The sequence below is a fragment of the Podarcis filfolensis genome, assembly GCF_964270895.1.
Source record: "Podarcis filfolensis genome assembly, chromosome: 8".
NCBI classification, from domain to species: domain Eukaryota; kingdom Metazoa; phylum Chordata; class Lepidosauria; order Squamata; family Lacertidae; genus Podarcis; species Podarcis filfolensis.
The window spans coordinates 24779019-24796337 of record NC_139611.1 but is presented as its reverse complement, the minus strand read 5'-3'; positions in this window follow the sequence as shown (position 1 = coordinate 24796337).

Sequence of the window (17319 nt, the reverse complement as noted above, 5' to 3'; positions counted from 1 at the left end):
TCCTCAAGATATGAGGGAATCCTGCCCTCATCTGGACAAGGAAATAATGTTCCACAAATATCCTAGCACTCAGGGGCTCTCACATACCGTTTTCCTTCATAGCCAATGTCTAATTATGTTGTCAACTCCCCATGGAATTTAGAATGGACAAATCGGTCTATGTATAGCTCATCTCATTTTCACAAGCCGTAAGTGCATTCTGCTCAGATATTTAAATATACGTTTCTATGTAGAGATGGGGGAGAAATCTGACTCCTTTCAGGTTTCACACTTCCCAAAACAAAGCTCAGACTGAAACTCAGCCATCCTTCGAAATTCACACTTTTCACAGTGCTCTAACCAAATGTGCATATTCTGGGAAGGTGTGCATAGCATATAAATGCAATCTAAATATAAATGCATCGAATTAGGGGGGAAATGGATTGCCAAACATGCACATTGAGCAAAATTGCATTCAGAAACGTGTGCATTTGTCCTAAAATGCTGGGTAATTTTTTATGGCAATCTGGAAACTTATGCGGAAACACAGAGAACTGAAATCAAGATCAGAAAGGTGAGAAATTGTGATAAAGCAAAGCAGACCGATTTGTTGGTGCCTGTTTTAAGCCTCCACTGGGAATCTGGAGCTCGGAATCCTTAGTCCAGACTCAAGCTCAGGCAAACACAGACCACTGAATACATAACAGAATCCATCCCAGACTGACATTGGAGAGGAAAATGATGTCAATGGGACCCCAAGGAGGTGGGTTGGGTAGAGTTCTGGACATGCAACATGGAAGTAAAAGTTAAAAAAAGGTAAAGGACCTCCAGTCAAAGGTGACTATGAAAGCGCTCATCTCGCTTTCAGGCCAAAGGAGCCAGCGTTTGCCCACAGACAGCTTTCCAGGTCATGTGGCCAGCATGACTAAAATTGCCTCTGGCACAACAGGGCACCGTGACAGAAACCAGAACACACAAAAACACTGTTTGCCTTCCTGCCACAGCAGTACCTATTTATCTACTTGCACTGGTGTGCTTTTGAACTGCTAGGTTGGCAGGAGCTGGGACAGAGCAACGGGAGCTCACAACCATCAAGAGGATTCAAACCGCTGACCTTCCAATCGGCAAGCCCAAGTGGCTGAGTGGTTTAGACCACAGCGCCACCTGCATCCGTGGAAGTACCAGGGAGCTGCTTGAAGCACACTTATATTCCTGCTTTGGTTCTTCTAGCAACACTTTGCTCCATTTTGCTTCTGTTCACTGACCCTCTGGAAAAGGAGGCTTGATGCAATTTCTTCCTTTCTTTGTTTAAAAAGAATGTTTTTTCTTATTATACAATCCAGCGGCTCATATAGTCAGTGGGATGATACCACAGTTACCTGATGACAAGGATCTTCTGCTACATGTGACCACGTTGTTGTTGTTGTTTAGTCATTTAGTCATGTCCGACTCTTTGTGACCCCATGGACCAGAGCACGCCAGGCACTTCTGTCTTCCACTGCCTCCCGCAGTTTGGTCAAACTCATGCTGGTAGCTTCGAGAACACTGTCCAACCATCTCGTCCTCTGTCATCCCCTTCTCCTTGTGCCCTCCATCTTTCCCAACATCAGGGTCTTTTCCAGGGAGTCTTCTCTTCTCATGAGGTGGCCAAAGTATTGGAGTCTCAGCTTCAGGATCTGTCCTTCCAGTGAGCACTCAGGGCTGATTTCCTTCAGAATGGATGTGACCACACCTGACAGCTAAATTAGAATGAGGACAATACTTTCTACTCGCACTTAGAATAGGAAAATATTTGGCCCCATTTTGCATAACTTTTGCACCATTTTTCTCTCCACAGTCTGCCCTGCCTGGCAGTGGATTTCCAGGGCTTTGGGGAGGTGTCTCTCCCAGCCATATCTGGACATGCCAAGGATTGGGACCTTCTGCATGCAAAGCAGATGCTCTACCACTGAGTAACACCCCTGCTGGAACTGTGCTTCCGGCATTCAGATAATAAAGAAAAATATGCATTTAAAATATGAAGCTTTGGGCTTTCACAACGTTATCACTCATTTCCCTTTCAAAATGAATTATACACCTTTCATCTCAAAGCCTGTGCTATGGAAGGAGAGGGTAGCCAGCGGTCGATAGTTTGCTAATGGAGCATCAGCTTAAAATTACTCCTGTCCCCCTTGGAGAAACGAAGCTTTTAACAATTGCCCATTAGGGTCGTTAGCAGCGGTAATATTGCACATTGTTGGCTTGCATAATTTTCTGTGAGAATTGCTAATTTGGGACCCAAGTGGAAGATATTTTTTTTTTAAGAAAGAATTAATTATGGGGTTAATGTGGCTTTTCCACAAGTCAACTCTCACTCTCCATTGATAAGAGACAGGCATAGGCAATCCATCCGCTCCTTATAGAAGCTTTTTTGCTTGCCAACTAATATCCATCAGTTTCCACCGCCAAAACAAAACTCTGTGATGTATAAATAATAAGGGATTAAGCAAACCTAAGACGGCTGCTGTGGGAGGCTTATCTCCCCCTCCCTTCCCGCTTTAAAGAGCTTTTCTTGTACACAAGCATAAGCATTGAGGGAGATGAAAATGCAAACTTATATTTGCTTTCACAGAACATTCTCCGGCTCCAAGTTTCAATCTTTTTGTAGAGAGCTTTTACCGGTGGGTCCCAGGTTACAACAATTCAGAATTCAGAATTAAAAGCAGAATTAAAACTGATTACAGTCGCAGGAATAGGGTGGGCCCTGAAAAATCTGCATCTCAGGTGTCAAATGCCAAGGGTACTGGAATTGTTTTTCTGTTTGTGTGTTTGCCACTCTGGGCTTCTCAGGAAGGCGACCAATTTGGATGGCTTTAAAAGTGGATTAGACCCATGAAGGATGTTGCTATCCATGGCTACTAGCCACAATAACTACCGCTCCACATCCACTGCAAGTTTCTTGGAATCTTGGGTGGGGAGAAGAAGAAGAGGAATAATAATAATAATAATAATAATAATAATAATAATAATAATAATAATAATTTATTTATACCTCACCCATCTGGCTGGGCTTCCCCAGCCACTCTGGGAGGCTTCCAACAAAATATTAAAATACCGTAATGCATCAAACATTAAAAGCTTCCCTAAACAAGGCTGCCTTCAGATGTCATCTAAAAGTCTGGTAGTTGTTGTTCTCTTTGACATCTGGTGGGAGGGTGTTCCACAGGGAGGGTGCCACTACCGAGAAGGCCCTCTGCCTGGTTCCCTGTAACTTGACTTTTCGCAGTGAGGGAACCGCCAGAAGGCACTCGGCGCTAGACCTCAGAAGAAGGAGAAGAAGTAAAAGAAGAAGAGGAGTTTGGTATCCAGCTTTATCACTACCTTAAGGAGTCTCAAAGCGGCTAACAATCTCCTTTCCCTTCCTCCCCCACAACAAACACTCTGTGAGGTGAGTGAGGCTGAGAGACTTCAGTGAAGTGTGACTAGCCCAAGGTCACCCAGCAGCTGCATGTGGAGCAGCAGGGAAGCGAACCCGGTTCACTAGATTACGAGTCCACCGCTCTTAACCACTACACCACACTGGGAGAGAAATGTTGTGCTTGTGTCCAGCTTGCAGGCTTCTCAAGGGCAGTTGGTTGGCCCCTTCGAGAACAGGAAGATGGACCAGAAGAACCATTGGCCTCATCCAACAGATTCATTTCATGTTCTTAGGTAGGGGTGGGATAGAAATTTCATAAATAGCAATAAATCACAATAAATAATCCACCTGTTTCCAATGTTCAGGGGTAAGTGTTTCTGCTTATGTCGCCTAAACAGCACCATTCACACACCTCTCAACCATCCCAATTTGAGCAGGACATCCCAGAATTACAGAAGTCATTCCGGGATCCCAGAATGCCCTGTCTTTTGGACTCTCACTCTCGCGAGAGCTCAGAAACAAAAAAATGAGTGTTCCAATTTTGATCTGTGGGTTGTTGGAGGATATGCTTTCACACACGACACTAGAGGGGGGTATCAGCAGTGTCAGGGAAGCCACAAGGTGTTTAGAAGTAAAAGCTTATCTGGGGTTAGGGGAATACTACTATGGGGGATCCCCTCCCCTAAACAGCCCATTGAGGACTGAGGTTGCTCAGCAGCTGCTGACTCTTGGGGTGGTGGAGGAGGAAAAAGAGATGAAAAAACAGGTGGGAGAGGGAATGGAGTATCCAGGATTAAGGATACTTCACTGGAACTCTAGACCGGAGGACTCCTAGGTTGCAACCTTTCCAGTTCCTACTTTTAGTCCCACTGAATTCTCTTCCCTTCCTTAGAAGGCAAGCAAGTCCCAACACTGGGACTTGTTTTTCTGCATTGGCTGAAAAGTTGTCCTTTCCACCCCACAAAACCTACCCTAATTAAATCTAGTTTATTTCTGCAGTCTGAAATCCCAGTCGCTTTTGATGTCTTACAACTGTTTTGACAATCTCATAGAGTCATAAAGTTGGAAGGAACCACGAGGGTCATCTAGTCCAGCCCCGAACTCCACGGGGGTCATCTAGCCCCAACATGGGGCTCAAACCCACAAGCCTGAGATCAAGAGTTTTATGCTCTACCAACTGAGCCATCCCAGTCGGAAGGTATTATATATATTGACTCTGTATTACATTGTGTGTGTGTGTGTGTGTGTGTGTGTGTGTGTGTGTAGATAGATAGATAGATAGATAGATAGATAGATAGATAGATAGATAGATAGATATTCCACTTTTAATTCTGGTCTATCATTTAGTTGTCCTGCATGTTGCATTTCTGTATTTTCTTTTCAGTGACAGGTGAAGTTGCCTTTTATTGGAAACGGCAAGCCACATTGCCGAAGTAGCTCCTTAAAAAAGCAGTGTGTATATTTTGAAATAAGCAAATAAATAAATAAATAAATAAATAAATAACCATTTTGCTACAGATTCTATAATATTAATGAAAGAACTCATGAATGTTAAAAAATGCATAGCAAAATTTTCTGTACATATTGGATGCCCTGTGAACATACATATATATATATATATATATATATATGAAATTAATATTGGACCACTTTGAGATCCAGCACTGATGCTTTAAAACCAGACATAGGCAAACTCTGGCCCTCCAGATGTTTGGGACTACAATTCCCATCATCCCTAGCTAACGGGACCAGTGGTCGGAGATGATGGGAATTGTAGTCCCAAACATCTGGAGGGCCGAAGTTTGCCTACGCCTGCCTTAAAACACACACACACACACACACCCCTCTACACCTGTCAGAGAGCTGTCAGATGTTTCAGAAACAGCAATCATAAAGTCAGGTACACTGCCCAATAAAATGAGGAAAAGCAAGCTGATTTTCAGTGCTCTCTCTCCTCTGCCCCCAGTGCTCCCCCCCCCATCGCTTTAAGTTATTTATATGGCTTTCCTCTGTACTTCCAGAGAGGAAAATGTCTCAGCTGGTGATAGATTGAAGCTGCTTCGGAGGTCACAGTCTGTCAGATTCTCCTTCTGCAAAAGTTGATCTGGCCTTTTGTGCAATGAACTTGGAGCAGCTTTTCCTATCTCCCTGCCACTTGGGCAGCAAAATTAATTTACTGGGAGGGAGGACGTGGAGAATCTGTCAGTGTTGCTGCGTCCTTCCTTCTCAGTGGGGTGTCTGGGGCTCTCTTCAACAGGTCTCCCAGACTTTTTTATGCAGCATTTGTCCTAATTTGCTTGCACAAAGCTTATGTGGCGATTGGAATATTATTGCCTTTTTAAAATGACAGTCAAGAGAATGGGGCAGCCCTCCCTCCCTCTGCCCTATTCTCTTGACTGGAGTTAAAAGCAATTAAAAGCAACAGAAATTATAGGAAGGCACCCATGGCAGGGAATGGGTGTTTATGGTGAATGTTCTGGTGTTTATGGTGAATGCTGTGCCTCTAAGTCTGAAGCAATAAATGTTCTGGATTCTCCATCCCCTTAGAAACATGTAGTTCATGTGCATTTTTTTCCTGCAATAGCCAGAGTCCATATGTTTTATAACACAAGGAGAAATGCAGAGTTTTCAAGGTTTTCCATTGCTGGGCTATTGGAATCCTAGCTGCAGCTGACATCAAAAGCTCATTAGAGCAACTAGCTTCCAAGTTGTCCATCCACTTACTCAGAAAAGACAGTTGTGGTTAAATCGGAACAGGTTATTTAATTATTTTAGACATTGATTCCCATATTTCCAATCTTAAGTTCACCATTCCTCATTACTACATCAGTTTGTGAATTATTTATTAAACAGTCCTTGTGAAAATTCAGCAGCATTTTAGTACAAACTCACATACACATTTTTAATGCAATCTTGCCCAATATAATGCATTTCTGCATATTGCTTTCACTTACATTTGCAATTTTTGCACATGCTTTAACCAGGCACGTACATTCTTGTACCTATTGCATGCCTGGAGAACTGCATGGCAAAATTCAGAGAAGGACGGCTGCATTTTGGGTTGCCTACTGATTCAGAAAGTGTGAATGGGGAAGGCTGAACCTCAAACGCACAAGTTAAATTGAATTTCTCTGGCCTTTCTACATGAGCCAGAAAAAAGTAACAGAATGAAACAAATGAAAATCCCTCCATCTCTGCTTTAGCTGCCCTTTCAATAAGTTTAAAAGGCAACGGATCTTAGATCAGCCTTGCATTTTCAGAGGATGGAGCTTGACTTATACCTCTAGAAATAGCTGTTATTCCTCTCGGTAATGCTCTACTTGGTTTCGGGCCCTGCTTCGCCACTGCTGCCGCCGCCACCGTGACCTAGCAGGATGCTGTCTTTATGTCTCTGACACTCTGCATTGCCCTTGGTTGTGCTTCAGCAAGCCTGTGCTGTATTGAACACAAAAGCCATTGAAGCAGGAACGAAAGACTTCTCAATATCAAGGAAATTTTGGGTGGTTGCACCACAAGCTGAGGCTTCTCTTCAATGGAATTTGCTTGCTGGATTTCTCTCTCTCTCTCTCTCTCTCTCTCTCTCTCTCTCTCTCTCTCTCTCTCTCTAAACACACACACACACACACACACACACACAGGGCTGCTACCTCTGTTCTCTCCATTCCTCAACCCCACCTCCCCCTTTGCCAACTGCCCTTCCATCATACCTGACCACCAATTCCCTTCCTTTCCCCCCTTAAATAGGGTTGAAATATTTCAAAAAGTAAAATCCAGGACAAAAGATTGCCGAAGATCCAGGACAAAGTGCCGCCTTTTGGAAATTCCTCCCCAGACTTCAATTCCGCCATTGAAATCTCAGTAACGTCTGGAAAAAGCCAGACGTATGACAGCCCTGTCTTAAAATAGTATTTTATTGAAGCAGCAAAATCAGACAAATCAATACAATAAGAATAATAGAAATAAGTAGGGTACTTAAAAGACAATTGGGAAAGTCATATTTCACACTGTACCACAGAGAAGGAGTCCTGTATGTCTGTATTTGTTGTATATAAAATCCCACCAAACACCATAGAATTTTTCAGGTTCCTCCAAGTCTTTGACAACATGTAACCCCACCCCCACCCCTGCTAAACTCCACATATTTTCATTCCAAAGCAAAAGTCACAAATCCTGTAAGGTGTTTCACTTTGGGGCAATTGATATTCTGGCAACCATATCTAGAGTCTCTGAGAGCTGGAACCCTTCAGCTGGTCATCCCACAGATTTAACAAACAAAGCTGTGGTGAAATTGGGGAGGAATATTTTGGTCATTTCTTGACAAACCATCATCCAGAATTTGAATACTTGTGGGAATTTGCTACCCATTTCCCTTACAGCTATTCAGAGTACAAGTTAGTGAGGCAGAACCCTCTGATTCAGCTATCCCTCTCCTTTTGTGAACTGCAGCATAACTCTCACACAGTGGCCCTTCCTTGGTGACTGGAGTCACTATTTCATTTCAGATCCCCACTGTTTGTGCATGATTGCCAGTTCAGGTGTTTAACAGTCTCTCACTGTGAATTCTCAGTGGCGATAAGAAGCTCTTGTTGTTTTGCCAGTTCTTCCTTTGGGAGACGAGTCCTCAAGTTTATATGGAAAGGCAAACATATAATTATGATCCTAATCAAATTTATGCAATATTATGAATAGGCAAACTTACACAGAGGCTCGATATTGTTTTTTTTTTTTTTAAAAAAAAGCTTCTATAATCAAATTCAGAGCTGAGGTAATATTTCTGCCCTTGTAATCTTCCTGTCATTGGAGCACCCCCCCACCTCGTTTTCCAAAAGAAGAGGAAAATGGTTTATGATCTGGGCATAATGGTATGTTGCTTTCATGATACATTTGCCCTCAGCTGTTTCAGGGGAAATCTGCCCTTGAATTCCAGGAGCCAAATTAGACAGTGCTTTAACTGCATAGCTAGAAACCTAGGAAGTTGCTTTATACTGAAGTGTATCATTTGTCCCTCTAGTGCATAATTGTCTATGCTGACTAATATTATCTCTCCAAGTTTCAGACAGGAGAAATGCCCAGCTATTCCCAGAAACAGAATAACAGAACCACAGAATTGTAGAGTTTGAAGGGAACCTAAGGGTCAGATAGATCAATCCCTTGAAATGCAGGAATCTCAACTGAAGTATACATGACAGATGACCATCCAATGTCTGCTTAAGAAACTTCCAGTCCACCATCTCTCATGGGAGTCCGGTCCACTGTTGAACAGCTCTTACTGTCAGAAAGTTCTTCCGGATGTTTAGTCAGAATCTCTTTTTCCGTCACTTGAATCCATTGGTTTGGATCCTAGCCCCCCGCCCCCCGAGAAAACAAGCTTGCTCCATTCACCTTGTGGCAGCCCTTTAGGTAGTTGAAGATGACTTATCATATCACCTCTCGGTCTTCTCTTCTCCAGGCTAAACATATCAAACTCCCTCTCCCGTTCCTTATGAGACTTGGTTTCCAGAACCTTTATCATCTAGGTTAAGGTTACCAGATTTTTTTCAAAGAATCTGGGAACACTTTTTTTCTTTTTTTGAAAAGAGGGGGGAAATATTTCAAAAAAATATTTTAATAAATAAATAAATAAGTAATATCTTCTCTTCTGTGGTCTCCTCTATCACACGGCCTTCCTCTGGGCCTCAGCCTGCTCTCTTGGAGCGCTATCTGCCATGGAGAAGGCTTGGGTCGGTCCTGGGCTCGGCCACGTGTCCTTGCCCTCCTGTGCTCACCTACCTCTCCTCCTCAGTGGCAGCGGCATGGCAAGGTCAGGGCTCCCCTCTTTTTTCTCCTTCCTCTTTCTCTCTCTTCCTTCTCCTTCTCCTCTCCTCCTCACTGGGTCAGCTCCGGGGTTTTTACTGGCCCTGGAGTGCCACTGGGCAGTTGGCCAGGTGGCCAGGCACTCTTGCTCCCAGCTTGATATGGGTTGTGGGGGGGGGGTCAGCGGTTCCCCCAGTTGATGTGCCGTGCGTCCCCAATTCCCCCTTGGCAGCAGCAGCGGCAGTCTCAGCAGTCCAGAGCCAGCCTGGTAGCGCAGTTGGCTCTGGCTGGTTTCAGGAGCTGCTCACTGCCGTGGCGCCCGCCATTTTGCCTCGCTGGAACTCCCCAAATGATGTGTCTTGTGCTGTTGAACCAATCACGCAACAATCATTCCCTACTAATAAATCTACAACACTTAAAATATAAATCTGAGGACATTAAATGAAATCCGGGGACATTCGGGGACGGATTTTGTCCGGGGACAGATTTGTAAATCCGGGGACTGTCCCCGGGAAATGGGGATGTCTGGTAATCATCATCTAGGTTACCCTCCTTTGCACACATCCCAGCATGTCAATAGCTTTAAATTGTGGTGCCAAAAACTGGTAGAACCAGAACACAGTAGGCCAAGTGTGGTCTGACCAAGGCTGGAGCAGCGACCATTACTTCCTTTGATCAGGGCACTATACATCTGTTGATGCAGCATAGAATAGCAATAGCATTTGTGGGGTTTTTTTGCATCACTCTGTTGACTCATGTTAATCTTGTGGTCTACTAAGACCTCTCAGTCATTTTCACATGTACTACAGGCAATCCCAGGTGCCCCCCCCATCTTATATTTGTGCAGCTGTTTCTTCCTTCTTAATTCTAGAACCTTACATTTGTCCCTTTTGAAATTCATTTCATTAGCTTTGACTCAGTTCTCCAAATCCCAGAGACTTGAAAACTGGGACCTTCTTCATGTCAGGCACATTCCAGATCACTGCACTACAGCCCTTCTCCGCCTCTTTTAGGTCTGGGTACAGGCCATTTTCATAAGGACTTCAGTGCATAAGGAAGGAAATGGTGCACAATTGGTGCAGAACAGTGAACAGAAAGCATAAAATAGATGTTCACCCCAGTCCTCTGGTTCAGAGAACCCAGGACTTAACTCCTATGGTTGAAGGTCTTTGTTAGCTGCCCTTTCCTATTTGTTTCCTCTTCCTGGTGCATCACTCAGTCTCCAAAGCTTGCTGTGGTCCACAACCTGGCTTTCCATCTTCTTCATATTCAAGACAAGTCTAATGTCCTTTAATATTTCCATTAAGTTCCCCAGCGCTGCTTAAGGACTTTGCTCCTCACAAGTGTTTTCTCACTGCTTGAGAGGAATTCAGACAAAGGCAGGATCAAGAAGTGGAAATTCCTAACTTTTGCTTATTTGTCCCATGTCTGGAACGTAGGGTCGGCACTCACTGCTGTTGTTACTTTCAATCTGTAAACGATACGCAATTTATTGCATTCCCATCCCTGCCCCTTTGCATTGCGTTTCTTTTGCACTGAAGTAAATGGGTTGGAATAATGCAATGGCACCTTTTGGAATTTTGCCTCAGTGGACAGTTGTTTTTGGCAGAAGGCGAATTGCAGAGGAAGGGAAACAGCGCGTCATGTGGCGAATTCAGGGTGGAACTGAAAATGATGCCTTCTTGCATTACTCCCATCCATCTTGTTAACCAAGGACAACCTATGAGTCAGGAGGGTGTAATAGCAATTGAGTGGAAGATGAGCTAAAGACAGAGGCATCTGAACTGTACCCATCCAAGTACAATCTCAGCCGGCCACATTCTTGAGAAGTCAGACACTATTTCATTAGGCCTTAAACATCCAGGGACAAGAGGGGCTTTGGGGAAGCAATTAGTTTGGACACGGATGATCTCCAACACGGGAGTAAAAATATATCTATTTCCAGCAGTGACTGGCATCCAGTTCTTTACAATATCAATGTGGGGGATGGAAGGATAGCGGAAAGAAACGAAGGAAAGCCAGCATATCTAGTTCCATGCACAAATTAATGAACATGACACAGCGCCATGTGTTAATTTAAAATGTGATTAATTTATGGCAAGGAAACAAGCCTAGCATTTAGATCGCAGGCTCATCAGCATCAACAGCTAGGGGTATATGTGAGTGTGAGTTACCATAGCAACCTGTTTGGTAGAAAACCTAAGAAGTAGTAGATCCACACATCCCTTTCTTCTTACTCAGAATTGCAGCATTAATGAGACATGGATCTGAGATATTTAAAATACTGGGGCAGGAGTGGAAGGCACAAGAGAATGGGAAGCAATTTTGGCTGCCATGTGAAGGAACTGGAGATGGTGGATAGTAACCACCATATCCAAGGCCCAGCCAGGTTCAAGCTACCAGGGCAGAGGAGAGGATGGAGAAGGAAGGACTTTTCATTTTGGTTCATCTTCAGTCCTCCTCCTTCTTTAACGCTTTTGCTACTGTTGGAAATATCAAGAGGCAAAGGAAAGGGATGGATTTAGGTACATGAGCAATAATGTGTTAGAAGGGCTAGCATTGCACCCTTAATGTTCCTTTCACACTGAGCTACCTGTTGCATTCTGGAACTGCGGCTTTATGGCCGATATACTGACATGTTGGCTAATTTTAATTTGTAGCAGTGTACGGGGCGCAACACAAGGAGGAACGTGTCAGCACATAACACTTGTGCTCGGAGATCTTCACTGCTTGCCGGACCAGACTCAAGGTGTTACTATTAGTAATCAAAGCTCTTAATAGCTTGGGGGGAGGACTTATCTCTGACTTACCCCATATATCCCCATATACTGACTGCTTCAATCCATGGAATTGGCACTGTTAAAGGTGCCACATGATACCTATTCCGCTTTTGTAAGAAATCAATCTTTCAGCGTGGCAGCACCTATACTTTGGAACCCCCTGCCTGCTGACTTCAGGCAAGTGCCCCCCCCCCCTGTATGCTTTCCAGTGCCCTCCCATCAGATGTCAAACAACTGTTTGACTGTTAGAAGACATCTGAAGGCAGCCTTGTTTGGGGAAGGTTTGAATGGCTGATGTCCTATTGTGTTTTTAATGTTTTGTTGGGAGCCGCCCAGAGTGGCTGGGGCAACCCATTTACATGGGTGACATATAAATATAACAACAACAACAACAACAACAACAACAACAACAACAACAACAACAACAACAGTATTTGCTTACAGAAGCCTTCTCAGACATGTAGAACATTGGTGTATGTTTTCATATATTTTTTAGTTTATTGCCGATTTTGACTTTCGAATGTTTTTACTGAAAATTCTATTGTTTTATTTTCTTTGTAATCCACTTTATATATTTTTTACAAACAAGTGGTGCATAAATTTTATAAATTGGGTGACATTGCTCCTCCCCCAACCTTTCTGCACACGTGTGCTTCTGTTTGGGAAGAAGAAGATGCAGGTGGTCACCATGGGGGTGATCTGTATACAAGAGGGTTCAGAAAAGGGGTGGGTAACAGGAGGAGGCATGAAGGTTAAGCTCTAGGCCAGTCATAGGCAAACGTGGCCCTCCAGATGTTTTGGGACTACAACTCCCATCATCCATAGCTAACAGGACCCGTGGTCAGGGATGATGGGAGTTGTAGTCCCAAAACATCTGGAGGGCCACGTTTGCCTATACCTGCTCTAGGGCATGGGAAAATGGCAAGGGGTTGTTGAGCTGAGAGAGGAGCACAGCCCTTAGTATGTCTATGCGGATGTAAGTTGAGCAATTTAAACATGCTGGTTTACCAAGCAAACTTTTAGAAAGGACTGTAGCTGCAAGCATAATCACTAGAGAAGCATGCTCCACCTTTGAAAGAAAGGGGTTAAGAGGAAGTCAGATTTATGACCTGGAATTGCAACTCTTTCTCTCCCCCCCCCCCCCGCATCCTTTTTCTTTTTTACAACATGATGATTCTCTTATTAAGATTTCTAGAGGGGATAATCTATAGGAGAATAATGTTTCTCCTTTGTGATTACATTACCATATGGAGCCATTTTTCTCGACACCAAGGTCATCCCGTTCTGATGAGCTTTTGAACAGAGCGGCAGGCTCTCTGCCTCTTCTGACAGCAAAGGGCAATATGAGTTATTAACAAGGCAAGGATTGTGATTTTTATTAGTCAATTCCTCATTTACTCCCTCGGAAGAGCAAGACATGAAAAGTCCCACGGGAGGAATTAGAGAGTGTTCGATTGAGTGGCTGTTATTCTGAGTGGGGGGAATCGTTGGCTGCATGGAAAGTTCCAGATCATCTTCTCCCCCACAATTATCTTTTATGAGGATTTGTTCGACCATAAAAATGGAATGGTGATGGGGAAAGGTCAGGGGGTCAAGGGTCCCTGCTGGGTCAGAGGAGAAGTCAGAAATTAAAGGAGGGGGGAATTGTAGGACTGGAAAAAGTGCAGAAAAGGACATCCAAAACAAAGCAGTCCCTTATAGGGAAAAGTGGCAACATTGGGACTTTTCCAGCTTAGGGCAAGCAAGGATAGAACGTGATCAAGGTGTATAACAGGGTAAAAGTAAAAAGGTAAGGACCCCTGGACGGTTAAGTCGAGTCACAGGTGACTATGGGGTTGTGGCACTCATCTTGCTTTCAGGCCAAGGGAGCCAGCATTTGTCCACAGACAGCTTTCCGGGTCATGTGGCCAGCATGACTAAACTGCTTCTGGCACAATGGGACACTGTGATGGAAGCCAGAGTGCACGGAAATGCCATTTACCTTCCCGCCTCAGTGGTACCTATTTATCTACTTGCAGGGGTGTGCTTTCGAACTGCTAGGTTGGCAGGAGCTGGGGCAGAGCAACGGGAGCTCACCCCATTGCAGGGATTTGAACCACCGACCTTCCAATCGGCAAGGCCAAGAGGCTCAGTGGTTTAGACCACAGCGGCATCGACAGCTCAGTGCACAAACACATGTTTTTAAGCCGGGAGGTCCAGAATAGGCAGAGGAAAGATTCTTGCCTGAAACCCCAGGGAGTTTGGCTGTTCTGTTTTCTAATGCTCCTTTTACATTGCAGGAACTATAGCTTTTTGACCAGCATGTCTTACTAAAGACCATCCACAGCAGTCGGCATGGTGTGACACAACACAACAACAGTTGTCAAGCAGGTGCCTTCAATGTACTCCTTTTGGCCCCTGCTAAAAACTTTCTTGTTTAGAGAAGTCTATCAAGACGTTTAAAGGGACGCGGGTGGCGCTGTGGGTTAAACCACAGAGCCTAGGACTTGCCGAGGTCAGTGGTTCAAATCAACGGGGTGAGCTCCCGTTGCTCGGTCCCTGCTCCTGCCCACCTAGCAGTTCGAAAGCACGTCAAAGTGCAAGTAGTTAAATAGGTACCGCTCCGGCGAGAACATAAACTGTGTTTCTGTGCACTGCTCTGGTTCGCCAGAAGCGTCTTAGTCATGCTGGCCACATGATCCGGAAGCTGTACGCCGGCTCCCTCGGCCAATAAAGCGAGATGAGCGCCGCAACCCCAGAGTCGGCCACGACTGGACCTAATGTTCAGGGGTCCCTTTACCTTTACCAAGGCGTTTAGAAGCCCTTAGGCCAGCCTTTCTCAACCTGTGTGTCCCCAGATGTTGTAGAACTACAACTCCCATCACCCCTAGCTAGCTCAGGGATGTTGGGAGTTGTAGTCCAACAACATCTGGGGACACATAGGTTGAGAACCACTGCCTTAGGCAATTGTAATCTGTTTTTGTATTTCAACTTTTGTATGTTTTAAAGTATGACCTTAATTTTTTTTTCTTGGTTTGGGTTTTTTTTTAATAGTCATGCAGTGTACAAATTTTATGAAATAAATAATTAGGACAACATTGCTATCTCCACCCCCACCTTTCTGTTCCCCCATGAAAAGGGCATGAGATTCCCTTGTCCTACTCTAAATTTTGTCACTTTACATCCATGCCATGAACTGGCAGGACAAGGGGAAAGAGGATCTTGGTGAGGGGTGTAGCCAGGGACTACGAAATACAGCAGGGGATGGAGAAGTAAGTACTCACAGGGTGATGGAGGATGGCAAGGGGATGGAGGTCAATGCACAGGAACCAGAGCAGCAGGACCCATCACCAGAGCCAGAGGGGCCCCTGTCTCCACAAACGCAGCAGAAGGGAAGCTCTAGGAGGCTAAGGCAGGAAAGGGCCCAGCTCCCTAGCTGGCCAAGTGGGGCTCACTAGCTCTGGGAGGAGGGGTGTGATTCCTCAGCTGGAGTAGGCTTGGAACAGGTGAGCGTCATCTGTCTCATCAAGCCCAGGTGCTGCAATCACAAGGGAAGCAGAGCTGAGGGGCTGTGTCTGCTCAACTGCCCCTGTTGATGGACCATGATTTGGATGCTCCTGGACCTCCATGGAATTGTGCTTTGGCGTTTCTCTTTGGACTTCAGACTTGGCTATTTGGATTGACCCTGGACCACATTTCCTGGACTTTGGACCGACTTGGCATTACTGACTTGCTGCCAGGTAAAGCCAAGGGTTCGGGACAGTCTGCGATTGTATATCTTGCGGCAGCTGCAAGCAGGTTCGCCACCCCCTCCTAGAATGAAATAACATGGAAACAGAGTGCTAAACTGGTAGTAGATTCCACCAGGTTTCCAGAAGGGGCTTTTACGTCACCTGAAAGCTCAGCTGTAATGTGGAAATTAACAGTAAGGGAAACATCAGGCAAATGTCAGGGAAACGGAATACACTTCCATACAAACGCAGCCTAGGTCTCCTTCTCTGTTCGGCCACTTGTGACATTAAATTCTATAGTTCAGGAACAGAGAGTATAATGAAAAATGAAAAATTCAATTTCAGTGGGGTTTCTTGGAAATGCATATGCATGAATTGGCTTTCAAAATGTTAAAGAATTCATCTGCTGCTTTTATCTATAGGAAATGTTCCCGAGCAGAAAGAAATGGAGGTGGGGGAAGAGTCAAAGCTCCTAACTCAGGACCGCAGTTTGACATTCAGGAATGGGGATATAACTGTTCCTCTATGTGGTGGTTAAAGATAAAGGCAGTTTAGAGGGAGGGGGATAATTCATCAGTGCCATAGCTTGGGGAACAGCCAGAGCGGCAGACTGCAGAGCATCCGTTTTGCATTAAGAAGTTCCCAGATTCAATCCCCAGCAACTTCAGGTAGGGCTTGGCATCTCCCTTGTCCCAAAATCTGGAGAGCAGCTGTCAGTCAATGTCAACAATATCATTGTAAGTTTGCGGGGTGGGGAAGCAAAGTCCTCAAAACTCCTGGGTGCCAGATCCTCCTCATAATTCTTAGATTTGGCAAATGTTATAATTTAACAAATACTTGGAGTATTAAGAGAAGGTGCCAGGTGTAGAATTTGGCAGGGTCAAAAATACAGGTCAAACCGGTTTCTCTGTGCCATCTTGGAGAACAGAAGAAAGGTAAGGGGTGACTGACAAAGCAGTTACTCTTTTTTTTTTGCTGAGGGCCAGACATGGTGTTTGGGGTCTCTTGCAAGGTGAGGAAGCAGCAATGAAAGGAACAGGAACTTCTTTTGGCCTTCATTCCAAGGAAAGTGAGCATGAGTAAGCAAGTTGGATTCTGTCACCGCTCAGATCATGGGTAGGCAAACTAAGGCCTGGGAGCCGGATCTGGCCCAATTACCTTCTAAATCTGGCCCATGGATGGTCCGGGAATCAGCGTGTTTTTACATGAGTAGAATGTGTGCTTTTATTTAAAATGCATCTCTGGGTTATTTGTGGGGCATAGGAATTCGTTCATTTTTCCCCCCAAAATATAGTGTGGCCCCCCACATGGTCTGAGGGACAGTGGACCGGCCCCCTGCTTCAAAAGTTTGCTGACCCCTGGCTCAGATATTGGGCTGCCACGTTAACACTGCTTTTCTAGACATGGGATTAGGTGGCCTTCCAAAATGCCTCACATCATTGAGGTTCAAAACCTTCCAAGGTCTCTTTTCTTCTCAGAAGAATGCAAGGAGGAGAATCTTCTCAAAAAGACAAGCTGTGGAGGTTTATTTTGGCTCCATGCTGCATTCGCCTGAGGTGCTGCTGTTCCGGTATGGAATATAGGAACGTTCAAGATGGTTCCTGAAGAAGGGGTCCTGTGCCCTTTGATAAATCTTATCAGCCAGAACTTCTGTGAATAG